Source organism: Meles meles, chromosome 4 (genome assembly GCF_922984935.1).
Source record: "Meles meles chromosome 4, mMelMel3.1 paternal haplotype, whole genome shotgun sequence".
Lineage (NCBI taxonomy): Eukaryota > Metazoa > Chordata > Mammalia > Carnivora > Mustelidae > Meles > Meles meles.
The window spans coordinates 13078537-13098025 of NC_060069.1; the positions used below are offsets into that span (position 1 = coordinate 13078537).

General features: G+C 34.0%; 1 protein-coding gene across 2 annotated transcripts in view; it reads right to left on the bottom strand.

The window, feature by feature from the left end:
• The window catches only part of TBC1D5 (TBC1 domain family member 5), a 579401-nt gene that overhangs the window by 408497 nt on the left and 151415 nt on the right, over positions 1-19489 (bottom strand). The window contains exon 1 of one of the 2 annotated variants that reach the window (XM_046002328.1): positions 13060-13253. The exons of the other annotated variant lie outside the window; for it this stretch is intronic. The gene's annotated coding sequence lies outside the window, so the exon portion shown is untranslated. Of the gene's footprint in view, positions 1-13059; positions 13254-19489 lie in introns of those variants that run through there. 2 annotated transcript variants of the gene reach the window in all.

The window sequence follows — 19489 nt, forward strand, 5'->3', positions numbered from 1 at the left end:
AAAGGACATACACTTAGAAATTAAATCCCTGGCTTTATAAACAGGATGAATAAGCAAATGCTTTAGGTTAACATATTTTTCCCACCAAGCACTTTATATAAGAAAATTTTCTTCAAAACTCCATTACTAACAAATCCCAAAGTGTTCACTCACTAAAAATAGAAATCTTTATTTTTCCTCATTTACTCTGATACTTTTAGCCATGTCATAAACTACTATTTTTTAGATTTTAACATCTTATACTCCTAGGATTTTTATATTTTGGTGAAGGAAAAAAGAAACCTATATGTGTTTAAAACTGTACAACTTTAAAATTGTTCTTTACAAGACATACATCTCAATCTAAAAAAAAAACAAAAAACGAACGAGGAGGAGGAAGTTTCCAAGGCAGGAAGGAATAAAAATGGACAAGGACTGAGGCAGTATGCAGTAGATTTCAGGTAATTTCTGAGGACTAGATAATTTTAATCTAAAAAGTCTCAATTCAATGGTAAGTATGTATTTTTTTTAAATAGCACACTTATCTTAGAGAATCTTCATAGTGGCATTTTTGAAACAAGCAAGAACAACAGAAAAAAAAAGGTCTCTCCTTAGGTTGCATTTATTCAATCTGTGGACTCCTACTGCAGGTGGTCCTTGAGACGATATCATAAAAGATGTCTAAAACAAAATGGTAAGTATGACCATTTATTTAAAATTCAGGCAGTTTTTCAAAACTCTATTTCTATTCATAGTGTCCAATTATCTACAAGATATATACAGGCTGCAGTACAAGCTATTATGATTGATTGATTTTTTAAAAAACAAAAATACTAGCACATACATACACAAAATGAATCTTATCTCCCTGAAAAGTATCCATTTGGGGCAGCGATACATCAATTCCACTGAAGAAAATTTAAAAATAGGCATTCCTAAAATACTTTGATTAATGGATTATGTATACATCTTCCCAAGGGGGGACTACTTCAAAGGAAATAACACACATTCAAATAAATAGGCTCTGATATATTTGTTAAAAAAATTGCCTAATTTATTGTCACATGTAATACAGAAAACTGTTAAAGACATAAAGTTCTCTGAACAAATAAATTTTCATCTGAAATTTACACATTCAAAATAAATCTTTCCTTGCTACCCAACAGTAAGAAAATGGAAAAAAGTAAATAATAAGAAGTTAAGTATTATAAAGCCAAGTAAACAAGAAAGGCCATTATATGTACTACCTTCTGAGAATTAGGTGACTATTGAGGAAAAAGAAAAATACCTTCCCATCTACAGTAAGCATTCTGTAACAAATAGCATCAAATTCACTAAGGGCTGTCTCTGAAGTCTGCACATACAGATTTCTCACATTTTAGAGAGTTTTTTCATCTTTTACTTTCACTTGGGGTATATGCAGAAGTGGTTCTAATAACCAATAACTCATTAAAAATGTTATTCATCTTGAAATACCACTACTAGAAAAGTAAACTACTGTCAATTACAGTTTAGCACTTAGAGTACAGTAATTTTTACTCTAATCCATGCAGTGTTTTCAAATAGGTATAATTAAAAATTAACTTATAACTTAAAATTACAGTATCTATGTGCCTATAGAAACACCCACACATTAATAAAGTATACATATTCTTTACCTCGTCTTAATCTTAAAAACTCTTCCCAAAGTAGTTTTTATTTAAAAAAAATTAATACAAGCCATTTAATTTTACCTTCTTCTGTTTCTTTGTTATGGAAAGGGTACAAAACAAACACTTTGACCACAAACCCTGCGTATTCAATGCCTTCAATCAAACCACTGCAATTAATATGAAATTCTAAATACAGAATATAATTCCACATAAATAGTATAACAGCCAAGTCCTGTCTGAGAAGCCATATGTTTTTTCCCATTGTTCAAAAACAGGAGATGACTTCCCGTCACTTATGTTTCTGATTAGCAAGGTGATTTATGCCACAATCACTAAAAACGCCAGCAAGTGAATGAGAAAATGCATAGTGACTGCACCAGATGTGCACAATAAACAGGATCCCATTGTAATCTCTGGTGCTTAGTTTATATGAAGGTAATGTAGGAAACACTCTTGGATATGGCAAAGTCACTCTTTTTTTACATTTGACTATAAATGATATGAAATAAATTGTGTGTTTTATACTTTATGGCATGCATACATTGATAAATTAGGTACCGTTTTGTATCCCGACTTATCTACAAGACAAACCTGGCTAAGATCATGGGGATTAATTGCTTCAGAAGTGTGAAATGCAGCTTTTCCATTCTTTTCTGCACACTCAGTGAAGAAACAATGATTAATCACTGTTTAACTATTCTCTGGAGGATCTACAAGATTGCCAAAGCAGGACTTATCCTCATAAATCCAAAAAATACAGGTTTAGATTTGTTGCCAACAACCGAAAGAACATCAACTTAAACCCATTTGTTATCAGATTAAAATAATGTCAAGGTTTTAGAACCCCACTGGTACACAATTCACTTTTAATCGGTAACTACAATAGGAAATTAGATGAACACATAAGATATAACAAAAGCACATGTATTTTATAACAATAATGAAGTATTTTTAAAAAATTATAAAATATCCTCCGTTTAATAATGTCCAACAACATACTATTGAACTTGAGCTGATAATCTCCCTTAGCTACATAAATACTTCAATTGCTCTCTGCAACTTATAAAAATTAAAATACATGCTATCAGATGAAAAACACTTTCAAATGGTTATTTCATGTAGAAAATGGCTACCTATTTCAAGAAATTTTATTCCAGACAACTACAGGTGAATGACAATTATGTGGATAAAATTACTTAGTTCCAATAGAACTAACATAAATATATTTATAAGTCTTTATAAGGCTGAAAATGTAAAACTTCAAACTTCAAGCCTATACTATAAATGATCCAAAAATAAGTAACATTTTGAACAGAAGTACATAAGAAGAGAGGTTTCAAATACATTCCAAGTAATTTAGGCTTTCTAAATATCCAGCCAATATTTCACTACATATTGAAAAAATTAAGTAACTCTTAAGTTGAGGCAAAATTAGTTCATGTCATTTATAAAATTCTGAACACATATTTCTAATAACCAAAACTTTATTTTGTCTCAACAATAGATAAAATGTTAGTTTCAAAATGGTCAAATAATTATAAAGATTTCTTTTTTTTAAATGAGTCAGCTGTTTACAAACTACAAAGTATGCCTAAATGGGAACACCTAGAGTAAAAACTTCAAATTTCTATGTAAAGTAGAAATACAGTCACCTCTCAATTATAAAGGATCCATTGTCTATTTGTCTGATTATATGTTCATATAACTTCTCCCTTTCAATTCATGATGCTTCTTTCAAAGGACTAGCAGAACTGCAAAGTAGAGTTGAAACTATTGGTCAATTTCACTGTCCATAAAAGTGATTAAGAGGAAGAGAATGTGAAACAGATTCTGTATTTTCCAAACTTCAGTTTTATCTAGAGTTGGCTGTTTCTCCATTATTGAAAGGTGAGAGTTATGTACAGCACATGTATATCGAAACCTAAAAAATTCATAATAAACTTAGCAAACAAAAAAAAAAAAGAAAATTGATTTTCCTTACATCATCCAATTTAAAAAGAAAAACATCTTAAAATGATATATTTATTTAAGAGTTAGCGGACTACCTGCCACAGAGTAAACAGTTAATAAGTAACTGCTGATCAAATAAATAGATGAATTCAGATTGGTTCTACTCTCAAAGCTGATGACATTTTAGAGCCTATTAACAGAGAATTACCCTTTCACCTTCCTAATGTTCCCAAAGATCTTCCCCACGTAAAGTTTTTTAATTCAATGAATAGTATTTAAGAACAATCTTTATGTGTTACTCAAAATATGCCACTAGCGTAAAACCACATAGAGATAATGGTTCATCTTATTTAACTTAGAAAAACTATTAGGATAGAATTAGAGGTTTGAGGACAGGTATCAATATTAGCTTACATAGGAACACAAGTGTGTAAAAATGAGATAGCTGGGATTTTTGCATAAAAGTTTGTGCTTATAAAGGGAAAGTCACTGCAAACGGTTTACATCAGTAACCTAAACACAGAAACCAAGTCCCAGGTGACAAAATGGCCACCCACTGGACAAATGTACGTATGAAGCCCAGGGAAGGAGACACATTAAATGATGTTAAATGATAAAGTTATATAACAGGAATCAGCTAAGAATATGATGAAGGACTGGTCCATGACACATAAACTATTCATCCATGAAAAGATTTCCCTCAAGTATCTTCTCAGAGTCAATCCATGAAGTACTGGCAGTCTCATTACAAACTAATAGATATATTTCACATATTAGGCGAAGATGTGATGTGGGTACACACCAAGAGAAAATGAGAGAACTTTTCTTCTTGCCTAAAAGGTAAGGCAATAAGCTAGAACCTGCATTTAAAGGGAATCAAAATAGTTTCAAGAAGCACAAGTCATCGGGGCGCCTCGGTGGCTCAGTGGGTTAAGCCTCTGTCTTCGGCTCTGGTCATGATCTCAGGGTCCTGGGATCGAGCCCCGCGTCAGGCTCTCTGTTCAGCAGGGAGTCTGCTTCCCTTTCTCTCTCTCTGCCTGCCTCTCTGCCTACTTGTAATCTCTGTCTATCAAATGAATAAATAAAATCCTTTAAAAAAAAAAAAAAGCACAAGTCATCTTATTTTTATTACATCCATAATAGTAGGTGCTCCCAAAGACAGAGTACTAAGTAAACTGACAGACAATATACCAAATAGCCTGACTCTCAGTAGATGTGTCCTAACTGCACAAGTAGTCTTATGAATATATAAGTGATTATTACTCAAAATGTTCACCAGCCCAGTGATCTAGTGCCAGGTTTTAGGAAAAGGCAGAGTGTGCAGCACCCACATGCTATGGGGAACCATAGGCACAAGGAAGCTGTTTTTTTTAATTTTAGAATTGCTCCTGTCCTACCTGTTATCCTTACTAAATTAAGCTCAATGATATTTGAGCATAGTGAACAATATGCTTAAATCATGTCACAAGACATCATGAGCAATAACTACAGCCAGAAGTGGAGTTTCATCACTACAGAGAGCTGGAAATTTGAAAAGAATAGGCAGGAAGAAAAGCATTATGCAACTCAGAAACACATTAGTGATCCCAGTAGTCATGTTATACCAGAAAGAAAACACTAAAATAATGCTATCACTGTATCCCATATTCATCGACTGTACTTCTAAGCTGCAGTGACTGGGAGAAATATGAGTCATAAGAACATAGGAGACCCTTGACATTCATGGATTTTTACATTCATACTTTCACCCTTGGTTCCAACAATCTAGAACATGAAGCAATTTATCACATTTTTGATAAGTGCATATGAACCATAAACTTCCTAAGGCTAGTATGAGAAAGGAGTCAGTGGCTCGGCTTTCTGATCTTAATGTAGCTTGATGGTTCTCTAGGACATATTATAGAAATATTTTCACAAATATTGTTTCAAAAACTTCAAGAGGTCTTTAATAAATGCTTGTAATGGGTCTTAATTCCGTTAACAACAAAAAATTTTTAACACAAAATTCCTAAAATGGAACCCACCACTCATCTACAGTGCTAACACAAAAAGCGCAAGAGTGTATAACAGAATAAAATAATCCCAAAGAAGTGTGAAGCAACTAGTCATCATGACGCCTCTTCTATGCCACATACCCTGAAAGCAGTACAAAACTTTCTAAAGCTTTAAAGATTTTTAAACAGGGATCTGTGCATGTATCTTTGCCTTCCTTTCTACTATTAAGGACAGACCAACTATGCTCTAAGCCCAACCTCTCCACTTTTACATATTGCTTCAGCCATTCTCCATTTTCTTGTAATGTGTTATTCCTCGTCATTGAGGAAATCTCAATACTGATTGATGTATGCTACTCCCCTTCTACTTAAAATTTTTTTTTTCCTTAATTTCAACTTCCCTGTTAAGCTGCCATGTTTCTCCTTCCACTCTCCCTTAAACCCACTCCAATCAGATTTTGTCCTTTAATAAAACTACTCTTCTCAAAGTCACCAATGACCTCTCATTGCTAATTCCAACAGTCAAATCACAACTCATCCATAACTTCACCTTTCAGTAACATGTCACAGATGATCAGTCCCCTTCCTTGAAATATTTACATGTTTAGCTTTAATAGCATTCAGATTTTCTGAAAGCCAAGTAAGTTTTCCTCTTACCTCACTGAGTTTTCTGCCCCTGGCCTTCTCTACTAATTCTACTTTCCTTAACCCTGTTACTTAGAAATGCTCCGAAGTCAGTACCTTCAATTGCCTCCAGCTGTATTTACTGGATTACATCAATATTACCCCTTTAAAAATACCATCTATGACAATTTCCATGGCTTATTTCCTTTATCCCAGACCTCTTACCTTAACTCTGGACTAGTATATCTGTTTCCTTGACCTTTCCACTTGGTATCTAATAAACATCTCTAATTCAGCATGTTCAAAACCAAATTCTTAGCCTTCTCCCTTTAATGTACATCTTGCATAATCTTCCCCTTCTTCATCAAATGAAACTCTACTTTATATTATTCAGACCAAAACATTACTAGAGTCATTCTCGACTCCTCTTTCTCGCTCTCTTGTGTAATTCAAATCTAATCCATCAGTAAATTCTGTTCAAACCACAATCATCTCTCATCTCTAACCTTCTGTATGATCGCTCTGTTCCTGCCCTTGCTCTCTTAAAATAAATTTTAATTGATTTTAAATTAACTGTAATTCTTTAAAACTATAAACCAGCTGATACTCACCAATGGCTCTCCATATTATTCAAAATAAAAACTAAATACACATCTTAAAAGACCTAGATTCCCAGTCATGTCTATAATTTAATCCCTACCACAGTCCCATCACTTTGCTGCAGCCACAATGAACATATTTTTCCTGAACACATAAGCAATATTCTAATATCAGGGCCTCTGCGCCTCTTGTTCCCTCTGCTTAAGATGCTCACTCCTCGTCTCTGTCAGGTTTTTACCAAAATGTTACCTTTTCTGAGAGGCTTTCTTTAACAACCCTACTTAAAATTTCCATCCCTCTCCCTAAACTCTGAACTCTTTATCCTCCACTCCCTACTTTATTTGCCTTCATAGCACAACCATCTACCCTACTAGATATTTAATGTATTTATCTTGCTTCTTGTGGACTTTGCTACCTTAAAACTGAAGCTTAATGAAGTGAAGAATTTCTATTTTGTATTCACTGTGGTATCACCTAGAACATTTTTCAGTAAGTGAGACTAGTTTCAAATTTCTTAGAAGGAATAAGGGATGGCTGAAAAATGAAGCAAAATCTTCAAAGTTTTGAGAAAAATTATTTTAAATCTAGAAATATATACCCAGCTAAATGATCAATCAACTGTGAGAATAAAAGGAAAACGTTGGAAAAAAAAAAAAGAAAAAATTTTAATATGTATAGCTCAGAAAATACAACATTCACCATTTAACCTTTTGAAAATTTATTTAAAGGAACCTAAGAATAAAGATGACAATGAGATCCAAGCAATACCAGAATTAATCCAGTAATACAATGACAAGAAATCTGAGACTGACACTTCAGCAAAAGGCCAAGGAAACTCTGGTTCACTGGTTCATACTAAAATAGAAAGTCCAGGATAAGTGAGGTATTTCTTCAGAGAGAACATAGATAACCTTACAAAAAATGTTATTTTATGATGTAGGAACATGGAAGTACAATTGTGGTGTGCTATCCATAGTAATGGAGACATAGTTCTCCTATGAGAACTAAACATAAAGCATAGTATCTTAAAACTGTGGCTAAAAACAAAGAACTATACACACACACACACACACCCCAAAAAACCATGGTAGAAATATGAAATAAAATACAGTAATGATTTTGAGAAAATGAAGAAAAGTATTAAATCTTTTATTCTGGAAAACAATGTCCATATGTTGATTAAAGCTGGAAGGTTTAAAACAATTAAGTGATATTCTGAATTGATGTATAATTGCTACACAAAAAAATATTGGATATAATTATTTCTCTACAATGTTCCTTGGCTCAAAGGCATTCACAATGATCTTAAGATCATAATGATCATCCTGACTATCGAAAAAAAGGGAAAATAACAAATGCTGACAAGATGTGGAAAAAACAGAACCCTCATGCCCTGCTTGTGGGAATATCAAATGCCGAGGCTGCTATGGTAAAAAATTGAATGGTCCCTCAAAAACGTAAAGAATTATAATATGACACAGAAATTTCACTCCTGGTATATATGTAAAGAAACTGAAAACAGGTATTCAAAGAAATATATGTAAATATGAATTCATAGAAGCATTATTCACAACACCCAAAAGGTGGAAGCAAACCAAATGTTTTTATATATATATATATATGTATATACATATACGTATATGTATATACATGTACATATATATGTACATATACATATATATATACACACACACATATATACTCACACACACACACAATGGAGTATTATTTGAATATGAAAAGTAATGAAGTACGTACACACTACAACACTACAACACAGATGAACAGGTGAAAATAGTACAACAAGTGAAAGAAGCCAGACTTAAAGGTCACACACTATAGGATTCCATTCCTATGACACATTCAAATACAGAATGCAGGTTGACACATACCAGGGACTGGGGAAAGGGCAGAAGGAGGAGAAACTGTTAAAAGGGTAAGGTGTTTTACTTTGGAGTGACGGAAATGTGTGGAACTACAGAGAAGTGGAGGTTGTGCACCACTGTGAATTTGCTAAATGCTACTGTTTATTCAATTTTAAGTTATGTGAATTTCACCTCAAGAGATAATTTTTTTAAAAAAGAAATGACTCTGAAATAAAAAGATATTCTGCTTTTAGATAAACTTTCCCCTATTTTCTTATTATCAAAATATTTAAATATTTTCATAGTCTTCATTAAGAGAAGAATGCTATTTTGGAAGACTCTTAGGAATGAGTATTTATGGTTTTGACAAAGTATTTATCTAAAGTTCACTTACTTAAGTTTCATTTTAGTTTTGTTATCTCCTCTGTTAAGTTCAAGTAACATTTTTTTTAAAGATTTTTATTTATTTATTTAATTGACAGAGAGTATCAGAGAGATAGAGAGGGGACCACAAGCAGGGGGAGTGAGAAAGGGAGAAGCATGCCTCCCGCCAAGCAGGGAGCCCAATGCAGGGGACCCTGGGATCCTGACATGAACCAAAGGCAGACACTTAATGATTGAGTTACCCAAGCACCCCTAAGTAACATTTTTTTTTTTAAAGGTTATATTTTTAAAATGTTAGATCAGTACGTCTCTATAGTACAGGAGTAGGAAGTTTTTTTGGTTTTTTACATTTTTAAATTTTGTTCAGCTGTATTTAGGTATAACTGACCTCAATATAATGTAATATAAAATATTCAAAGCATACATCATGATTTGATGTACATATACATTGTAAAACAATTAACTGATAAACTAACTGGATTAATGAAATCAACAGATCCATCACTGTACCTACTTTTTTCTAGTGAGAACATTAAATTTCTAATTTCTTGGCAAATTTCACTTCTATAATACAATGATATCAACTACAGTTACCATGTTATACATTAGATCTTATTCATCTACTACTCTGAAGAGTATGGATATTTTAACATATTCATTCCTCCAAGCCATGAGAACAAAGTATCTATCCATTTATTCCTACCTTCTTCAATTTCTTTCATCAATGTCATAATTTTCAGTGTACTGATTTATTCCTAGACATTTTAGTCTTTTTCATGCAATTTTAAATGGGGCTGTTCTCTTAATTTCGCTTTCAGAAAGTTCATTGTTAGTTTACAGAAATACAACACATTCCTGTATATTGACTTTGTACCCTGCAATTTTACTGAGTTCATTTATTAGTTCTAACAATTTTTTCTGAGGTCTTTAAGGTTTTTATATATAATACCCCTGCAAATATAGTTTTACATCTTCCTTTCCAATGTGAATATCTTTTATTTCTTTTCTTGCCTGATTGTTCTCACCATAATTTCCAATACTAGGCCAAATAAAAATGGGGAGATTGGCTCTTTATATATAGGGAACATTACCTCATTCACTGTAATTCCTCACTGCAACAATAACTCTAACATATACAAGTGGATTCACACCAGTTCAAACCTACGTTGTTTAAGGGTCAACTGTATCGCCTCCTATTGTTTTTTTGGAAGAGTGTGAAAAGGACTGGCAATACTTCTACTTTAAACGTTTGGTAAAATTCACCTGTTAAGCCATCCAGTCCTGGACTTTTCTTTCTTGGGAGAAAAACTAAATTGGTTTTTTGTTTGTTTTTTTATGTTCAGTTAGCCACTGTATAGTACATCATTAGTTTTCGATGTAGTGTTCAATGATTCATTAGTTGTGTGTAACACCCAGTGCTCATCACAACATGTGCCTGGAAGCAGGAACAGCCACTCTGGAAAACAGTATGGAGGTTCCTCAAGGTTAAAAATAGAGCTGCCTTACGACCCAGCAACTGCACTACTAGATATTTACCCCAAAGATACAAATGTAGTGAAAAGAAGGGGCACATTCATCCCAATGTTCATAGCAGCAATGTCCACAACAGCCAAACTGTAGAATGAGCCGAGATATTCTTGGGAGGTTTCCAAATACTAATTCAATCTCCTTCCTAGTGACTGGTCTGTTCAAATTTTCTATTTCATATGATTCAGTCTTCATAAGTTGTATGTTTCCAGGAATTTCTTCTGGGTTGTGTAATTTGTTGGTGTATAATTGTTCATGGTAGTCTCTTATGATCTTTGTATTTCTGTGATGTCGGTTCTAAAATCTCCTCCATAGTTTCTAATTTCATTTTTTTTGAGTCCTCGTTTTTCTACATCTAGATAAAGTTTTGTCTATTTTGTATTAAAAAAAAAAAAAAAGTTCTTGGAGCACCTGGGTGGCTCAGCTGGTTGGGCATCCAACTCTTCATTTCGGCTCAGGTGATCTCTTGAGTAGTGGGATCAAGCCCTGCCTCAGGTTCCACACTCAAAAAGAAGTCTGTTTGGGGCTTCTCTCCTTCTGCCCTCCCCCCACTCACTTGCACTTGTGTACGCTCTCTGAATAAATTTTTTAAATTAAAAAGAAAGGAAAAATAGCTCTTAGTTTCACTGATATTTTCTCTTATCATTTTAGTCACTTTTTCATTTATTTTTGCTCTTTGTTGTTTCCTTTTTTCTAATTTTGTGCTCAGTTGGTTCTTCCTTTTCTGGTTCCTGTAGGTATACAGCTAGGTTTTTTTTATTTGAGCTCTTTCTTTTTTCTTACTGTAAGCATTTATCACTATCATGAACTTTCCTTTTAGAATTCCTTTTGCTGCATTTCATTAGGAATAAATTTTATCATTCTTTTACTTTTCTATATATACCAACCTTTCTACTGCAACTTTTATAATCAGAAAAAAAAATGTTTACAATTTTTGAAAGGATAAAAATGTTAAATATGATAGGAAGGAGTAGTAGAAGAGGCCACTTTGGGAAAGGATCTGAGTTATTCTAAACTGATATACAAGACTTAAAACAAGTTAAAAATGCTTTAAATGAGGAATGGCTTCAGTGCATCATCCTTCATGTAAAATTTACATTGACAGAATAAGCAACACAAGGATAAAGAAATATACACTTTACTATAGAGGGATGATTCTATCAAAGATTTAGCCCCTTTTCAAATCTTGAGATTTGACCATTTGTACCTGTGTTCTCACTATAGAAGAACCAAGTTAAGTGTTCTGGTGTTTTCCAGCAGTTACTCAGCTCTTTGACCACACCATTTGATAGCTTGTAGTGAATATGGAGAGAGATGAAAAGCATGGAGAAGACAAGAGGAATGGCAGCTTGACTGAGACAGAAAACAAACTGTCTGATTCCATTTATGTCCTGAGTTAGTCATTAACATATAAGAGATCTAAAGTATGGTTTTTAAAACTGCAAAGGCAATCTATTATGAGATAGGGAAATAAATCAGTTACAGGCAGGGGCATGTATTAAATGAAATATACAAAAGTTAGAATAGAATAGAGCATAGCACACATTCCAGTTAGTTAGGGTTAAAACTATTTCAACTTCTGTTTGTTTCATTGGTACATGTATACCTGTGGAAAATGGCTCATAAATATAACATTCATTTCTTACAATGGGTTGTAGTTTAAAAAAAAAATGTGAATGCCTCCTACCTGAGATATCTTCAACTCCAAATTCAATAGTTCTACTTCTGCTACTCCTTTAATAAATTCAGTGAACAGGGTGGGGTGGGGTGCCAAAGGGACAAGAGACAGATACGGATATAAAAAGCATTCTATATGGAAACTGCTAAAAGTCTCCCAGCAGGAAAACATTTCTAAGTCTCCTCTTAAGGCTTGGTTAAAAGAGAAGGAAAACAATTAGGAAAGATTGGAAACCGGTGACTAGATATAAAAAGTGAAAAGAAACTGATCGGGGAACTCTGAGTAACTGTTAGAGAATAACATCATTCCTTGAAGAAGTCTACAATCTAAACATGGAAATACGTATAAACTCTCTCTACCTCACACACACACATACTTTTTATACATCAATCTATAGAACACATTACTATAATAAGGATATTGTTACAGATAAATGTCTTTGTCCCTTCAAAACTCATATGCTGAAATCTTAAATCCCAATGTAATGGTATTCAAGTGAGGTCTTCAGGAGGTGATTAGGTCATGAGGGTGGAGCCCTCATGAATGGGATTAGGGCCCTTATAAGAGGAGAGCCCAGAGAACTTTCTTATTCCTTCCACCATGTAAAGACACATAAAGAAGATGGTGGTCTATGAACCAAGTACTGGAACCTTTATCTTGGACTTCCCAGTCACCAGAACTGTGAGAAATAAATTTCTGGTGTCTATAAGTCTATAGTATTTTTGTTAGAGCACCCCAAACAGACTTAGACAGGTATTGATGGTATTCAAATTTTGAATGTACATTTTGAATAAATATACGCTTACCTTTCAAGAGACCTTTATTGATCCACAAATCTAACTGACACTTGAAAATGCATGCTCTTGTAACAGGTCAAAGATGACTTTGGACTCAGTACAAAATACAAGTCTTGATTGGCAAATGAGAAGCAAAGAAGAATGAAGAAATAGAGATCAGCTGAGCTTTCCCTCAACTGAGATGCTGGCAAAAAAGCAAATACCTAGAAAAATAAATGAAATAGCTTCAAACATTCTATCCCAGACGAAATCCTAAACCAAAGCCAACAATGAGAAAGGAAACCTGAAAAAAATTTATAACATATTATTTTAGGCTTTTAGAGAATAATTGTTAGCCTACTCACTAATCATTTTTTCTATCACCTGTTTTAACTCTTGAAAGAAAGGAAGTCATTTCATTATACCTACAATAAATGGCACTATAATACAAAAATTTTTAAATCAAAACACCTCAATATAAAACAAATCACATGTTAAACTTAATTTCACTGAAATGACATAAAAGTGTTCAGATAATGAACATATAATGAACATCCTATTCTAATACACAGTAAAATAATACCAAGTATTGAAATTACATAAAATAAAAAAATGGAAATTTGACATTTGAAAACAAATGTGGAAAACAGTTTCACTGAAAAGGATTCCATAGCGTTAATAAAATGTAAAATTAGAATATTGATGTACCAGTATAAAAAGTATATATTATTTGTGAATTAAAAATTAATTTCCATAGCTTTCTGCATAAAGAAAAATATCACCTTTAGTAATATTCTTCCAATAATCATATCTGACATAGATATAACCTGTATGAAATTTGCAAGAATGAAAACTGATCTTAAACAGCTATCTAATTCTAAAGAATCTCTTAATATAATAAATTACTAAACATTACCACCACTTCCCTCCAGATTTCATTCTATATTAGTTTATTCCTTATAACCTATTTGAACTTATTGGTGGCTCAGCAGATGCACAAAAGGACAAAAGTAATTAAGTAATATAATGTGAAACAAAAAGCACAAACTGGAAAACATTATAATAGCTATAACTAAAACAGAGTCAAAAGAAATTACTTAAAACACGTTTTAGCATCATAGGCTATTAAAACCAAATAACAAGGTATGATTTCTAAAAAATGGGAATGAATGTGGCAATGATCTCTAGGCAGATTAACAGAAACTTTTATGCTCTAACATTGAATACAATTCATGTTTTCGTTGTTTATAAAGAAAATGATTTATTACATTCCGATACAGCATTTGCTTATTTTAATTTTCAATCTTACCTGAAAAGTTACCAACAACTCATTTTCAAACTATACAATATACATGTGAAATATACTTAAATATGATCAACACCTCCTTGGACAGTAATATAGCCACATGCTTCTTCTGTATGGTTGAGCTAAAAATTATTACACCATTAAAATAAACCAAGTCTCTATTTCTCACTTTTCCTTTGTAAAAATACAGATCATTTTTATTCTATGGATGGCTCTTTAGAATGAAAGACATTCAAATATCTTTCAACTATTCCAAGATATGCACATTTGACAAACATATGTTTATTTAACAGTTAATATATATAGTCATTCTACAGTGTCAATAGTATTCAGAGAATGATGGCTATTTCTTCATGATGTGGAACAGTAATCAAGAAAACAAGTGACAATATAACCAGTGTCCTGAGAAGTTATAATTTGTTTCTAAATACATACTTCACACTCAGGTCAATTTTACATTTCTTACACTGCATTGCTTGGATCATAATTTACTTTCTTGCTCCAACAGAATATATCCAATAAAATATCTCTTCAGCATAACCATCAGAGAAACCAAAAAGGAGAAAAAAAAGACTACAATGTAAAACTGGTTAACACAGAGGGTTCATCTGTACAGTAAGACTGCCTGAAACCAGACTCCTTCAGCAACCCATAGACAGAAAAAAATGTTTACCATAGTCTCATTGAAAGGATATACCAGTTCTTTTTCTAGTTATTCTCTATGGAATTGCATAAATATTGAGAAATCTAGAAATAGATATACACATGCACATATAAAAATTATTGTCAGTGGATAAGTTACTGCTGCCCTGGGACTGCAATAATTTATGTAACATCTGTTTTCATATTTTTTTAATTTTTTTCCTAATTAACATGCATATTTAATGCATAAATGCTCAGACCACCTCTTTTTTCTGCTGAATGTGCCTCTTTATTTTTGAAGTTGTTCACTCCTAGGGAGAATTCAGCAGAGATGGAAACCAAAATCTTATTGAAAGCACTAATTTTAAAATGTAAACAACAGTACTAAACCAACTTTCAAGAAAAAACTAAAGTCTTAAGAGTTTTCACAATAACCATTCAATCTGCCAACAACAGTCATACATCAACTTAAGGTCCAAATACCAAAAAGCAGGTATAAGCTTCATTCCAATATTGTATTAATCTTCATTCCAATATTGTATTAATCTTCTTGATTTCCTTTTAATTTTTATAAAAGCTGAGAAACTTGCTATTAAATCTATGATTCCTTATCTTTGTAAATTTTGGTAGTATTTTTAAATTGTTATGCCTCAGGCAACTAACATACAGGAAACACATTCCATATGGTAAGCATCAAGATGTAATCAGCTATATGTTTCTGAACTGTAAACTTCAAATCCTGTGCAGATGTGAAGAAAGGGCAAAGTTTTTACTCTGAAGTGCATTCAAGTACAATCAACTTCCGGAAGCTCTTAATCTGTACTAATTCAAAATACTACTTATCTTTATTTTTAATAGAAAAACTAAAATCAGAAGCCAATCAGACAAATGTTACAATACTACAATACTAAATAGTACAATACTACAATACTAAAGTACTCCCAAAAAACAATGTTTAATATGCCAACACTGTGACTCCATCTGTACCTCACTTAAGAATTAAACACTTTGTATTTAACTGCCTAGGTCCTATATTTCAATCAGTCATTTATTACTTCTCATGTGTTGTTAGGACTGTTGTAGGCCTTTGCAAACACTGAAATTCTCAACCCTCACAGAACTTACATTTTACTTGGGAAATCAGAGTTTCCAATAACAATGCAAATACATAACTGCAAACAGAGATAAATGCTATTAAAAATATGGGAAGGGGTAAGCCATGAGTTTTTGTAACAAGAGACTTGATTTAGCTCAGAGGGTCAGCAAAGACCTAAATAAAGACTATTTAAGATGATATCTGAAAACTATGAGAAATGTTACAGTCGAGGCATAGCAAGTACTAAGGTCCAAAAGCATTAAGGGAAAAGGCACATTCAAAATCAAGAAAGAGAAGCAAGGAGCCAGTCATAGCTAGAGAGGGAATATATGTAAAACAAAAATGGGGCAGAAGTCAATAAGGCAAAATTACAATAGGGTTTTAAATACAGTATGACAATCAATTATACACTGAAAATTTATCCAATTTGGCTGACTTATGAAGAGGAGCAAGAAAGGTACAGGGAGAAGTTAGGTGTGAGATGACAGTATCTTAGACTGAAGTCATGGTGGTAAAGAAGGTGAAGAGAAGGCAGAAAGAGATTAATGGGCAAACAATCAGAAGAATTTGGTGAAAGATTCGATTTTGTGGAAGATGAATTAGATAGCAATTCCATTCACTGATATAAGAAAATCTGGAAGAAGATCAGTTGTTGGAAGAAATTGCCCAAGTTAGAATAGGACATATTATGGGATTACTCATTGGAGAAGTCTTCTAGGGAGTTCAATGTAAACATCTAGAGCTGTAATAGTCTGGATTAAGAATAGTCTGGGCTAGAATCAAATGTAGAATTTATTAGGATATGGATAGAAAAAAAAAAAAAGATGCCTACATTGCTTTCCCACCTCCCCACAAAAAAATCCTGCACACACGTTGTATCTCCTCATTTCTAGCTATCATACCACATCAGAACAGAAAGACATATACTTCATAACGTGACCAACTCATTTAGCCTACGACTGGTTAACACCATAGGCATATTTGCCTTACGTTGCTAAATAATAGTTATCATTTATTGTAGTGCCCACCTCCAATCAAAACCACTAAAAATATGCTGAAGCACTCTAAAAATGTGTATCAGGTCACTGATCCTCACAATAACCTCTCTTTTTCCCCATTTTATTTTCGGCATCCCAAAATTCATTGTTTATGCTCCATGCAATACATGCCCTCCCTAAGACCCACCACCAGGCTCACCCAACCCTTCCAAAACCCTCAGTTTGTCTCTCAGAGTCCACAGTCTCTCGTGGTTTGTCTCCCTCTCCAATTTCCCCCATCTCACGTCTCCTCTCCATCTTCCAGTGTCCTCCGTGTTATTCATTATGCTCCACAAGTAAGTGAAACCATATGATAATTGATTCACTCTGCCTGACTTACTTCACTCAGCATAATCTCTGCCAGTCCCATCCATGCTGACACAAAAGTTGGGTATTCATCCTTTCTGATGGAGGCATAATAGTCCATTGCATATATGGACCATATCTTCTTTATTCATTCCTCCATTGAAGAGCATCTTGGTTCTTTCCACAGTTTGGCGACTGTGGCCATTGCTGTTATGAACACTGAGGTACAGGTGGCCCTTCCTTTCACTACATCTGTATGCAATTGCAGGGTCATAGGGTAGCTCTATTTTTAATTTTTTGAGGAATCTCCACACTGTTTTCCAAAGTTGCTGCAACAACTTGCATTCCACCAACAGTGTAAGAGAGTTCCCCTTTCTCCACATCCTCTCCAACACTTGTTGTTTACTGTCTTGTTAATTTTGGCCATTCTAACTAGTGTAAGGTGGTATCTCAATGTGGTTTGGATTTTAATCTCCCTGATGGCTAATGATGATAAACATTTTTTCATGTGTCCGCTAGCCATTTGTATGTTTTCTTTGGAAAATTGTTCATGTCTTATGCCCATTTTTTTTTTAAAGATTTTGTTTTTATTTATTTCACAGAGATCACAAGTAGGCAGAGAGGAAGGCAGAGAGAGAGGAGGAGGAAGAAGGCTCCCTGCTGAGCAGAGAGCCCAACATGGGGCTCCATCCCAGGACCCTGGGATCATGACCTGAGCCAAAGGCAGAGGCTTAACCCACTGAGCCACCCAGGCGCCCCTATGACCATTTTTTTGATGTGATTATCTATTTTGCATGTGTTGAGTTTGAGGAGTTCTTTAATAGATCCTGGATATCAGTCCTTTGTAGTGTCATTTGCGAATATCTTCTCCCATTCCATGGCTTGCCTCTCTGTTTTGTTGACTGTTTCCTTTGCTATGCAGAAGCTTTTTATCTTGAAGAAGTCCCAAAAATTCATTTTCGCTTTTGTTTCCTTTGTCTTTGGATATCTATCTTGAAAGAAGGTGCTGTGGCCGATGTCAAAGAGGTTACTGCCTATGTTCTCCTCTAGGATTTTGATACATTCCTGCCTCACGCTGAGGTGTTTTACCCATTTCGAGTTTATCTTTGTGTATGGTGTTAGAGAATGGTTGAGTAGACTAGTGGAACAGAGTAGAGAGCCCAGATATGGACCCTCAACTCTTCGGAAAAATAATCTTCGACAAAGCAGGAAAATATATACAGTGGAAAACTGACAGTCTCCACAATAAATGGTGCTGGGAAAAGTGGACAGCTATGTGTAGAAGAATGAAACTCGACCATTCTCTTACACCATACACAAAAATGATCCTCACAATAACCTTAGAATTTAATGATTATTGAGCTTACTTTTCAGATAGGGACACTGGAGTTTAGGGAAGTATCAGAGTTGCTAATAAAACCAGGAAGTCATAGAGGCACATTTCCAACCCAAGCATACCTGAAACCACAGCATCTTCTTTCCACTAAAAACGAGGGTAGGAGGTATAGTGTCAAGAGTCTGGTTTCAATCCTGGCCCCAGAAGACCACTTAAGCTCTCTTACATTTCCTCATCTGCAATTCCTATATTGCTAGGAAATACTTATATTTTAGGAAACATACAAAGCCTCTGCAACAGCTCACTGGGTTGTGCATCACCATGAATGTGACTTGTTCCTTCACAACAGGAGTTCCAGTTGAGGGAAGACTTAGAGCAGAAACCAAGCCTGACACCAAAAGCTTTGAAAATTTCAGAGTATAGGGCATGACAGGTCATCAGGAACAGTACCTCAGCTTGCCCCTGCTCTCCCTCTAATGGAGGAAGAGTAGTTGTCATCAAAAGAGCCAAAAATCAATACCCTAAAAGCTGCAGGTGGAGAGTTCAGCAGTGGTTCTAAAACTTTACAGTGCATAAAAATCATGTGAGAAACTTCTTAAAATGGAGATTCCTAAGCAGATCCTCTCAAGGATTCTGATACAGCAGTGGACTAGATCATCCTTCAAGTTTTTTAAAAGATATCTACTACCTACAACAACCACTTTCCATTCTTCAAGAACAGAATTTTTAAATTATTT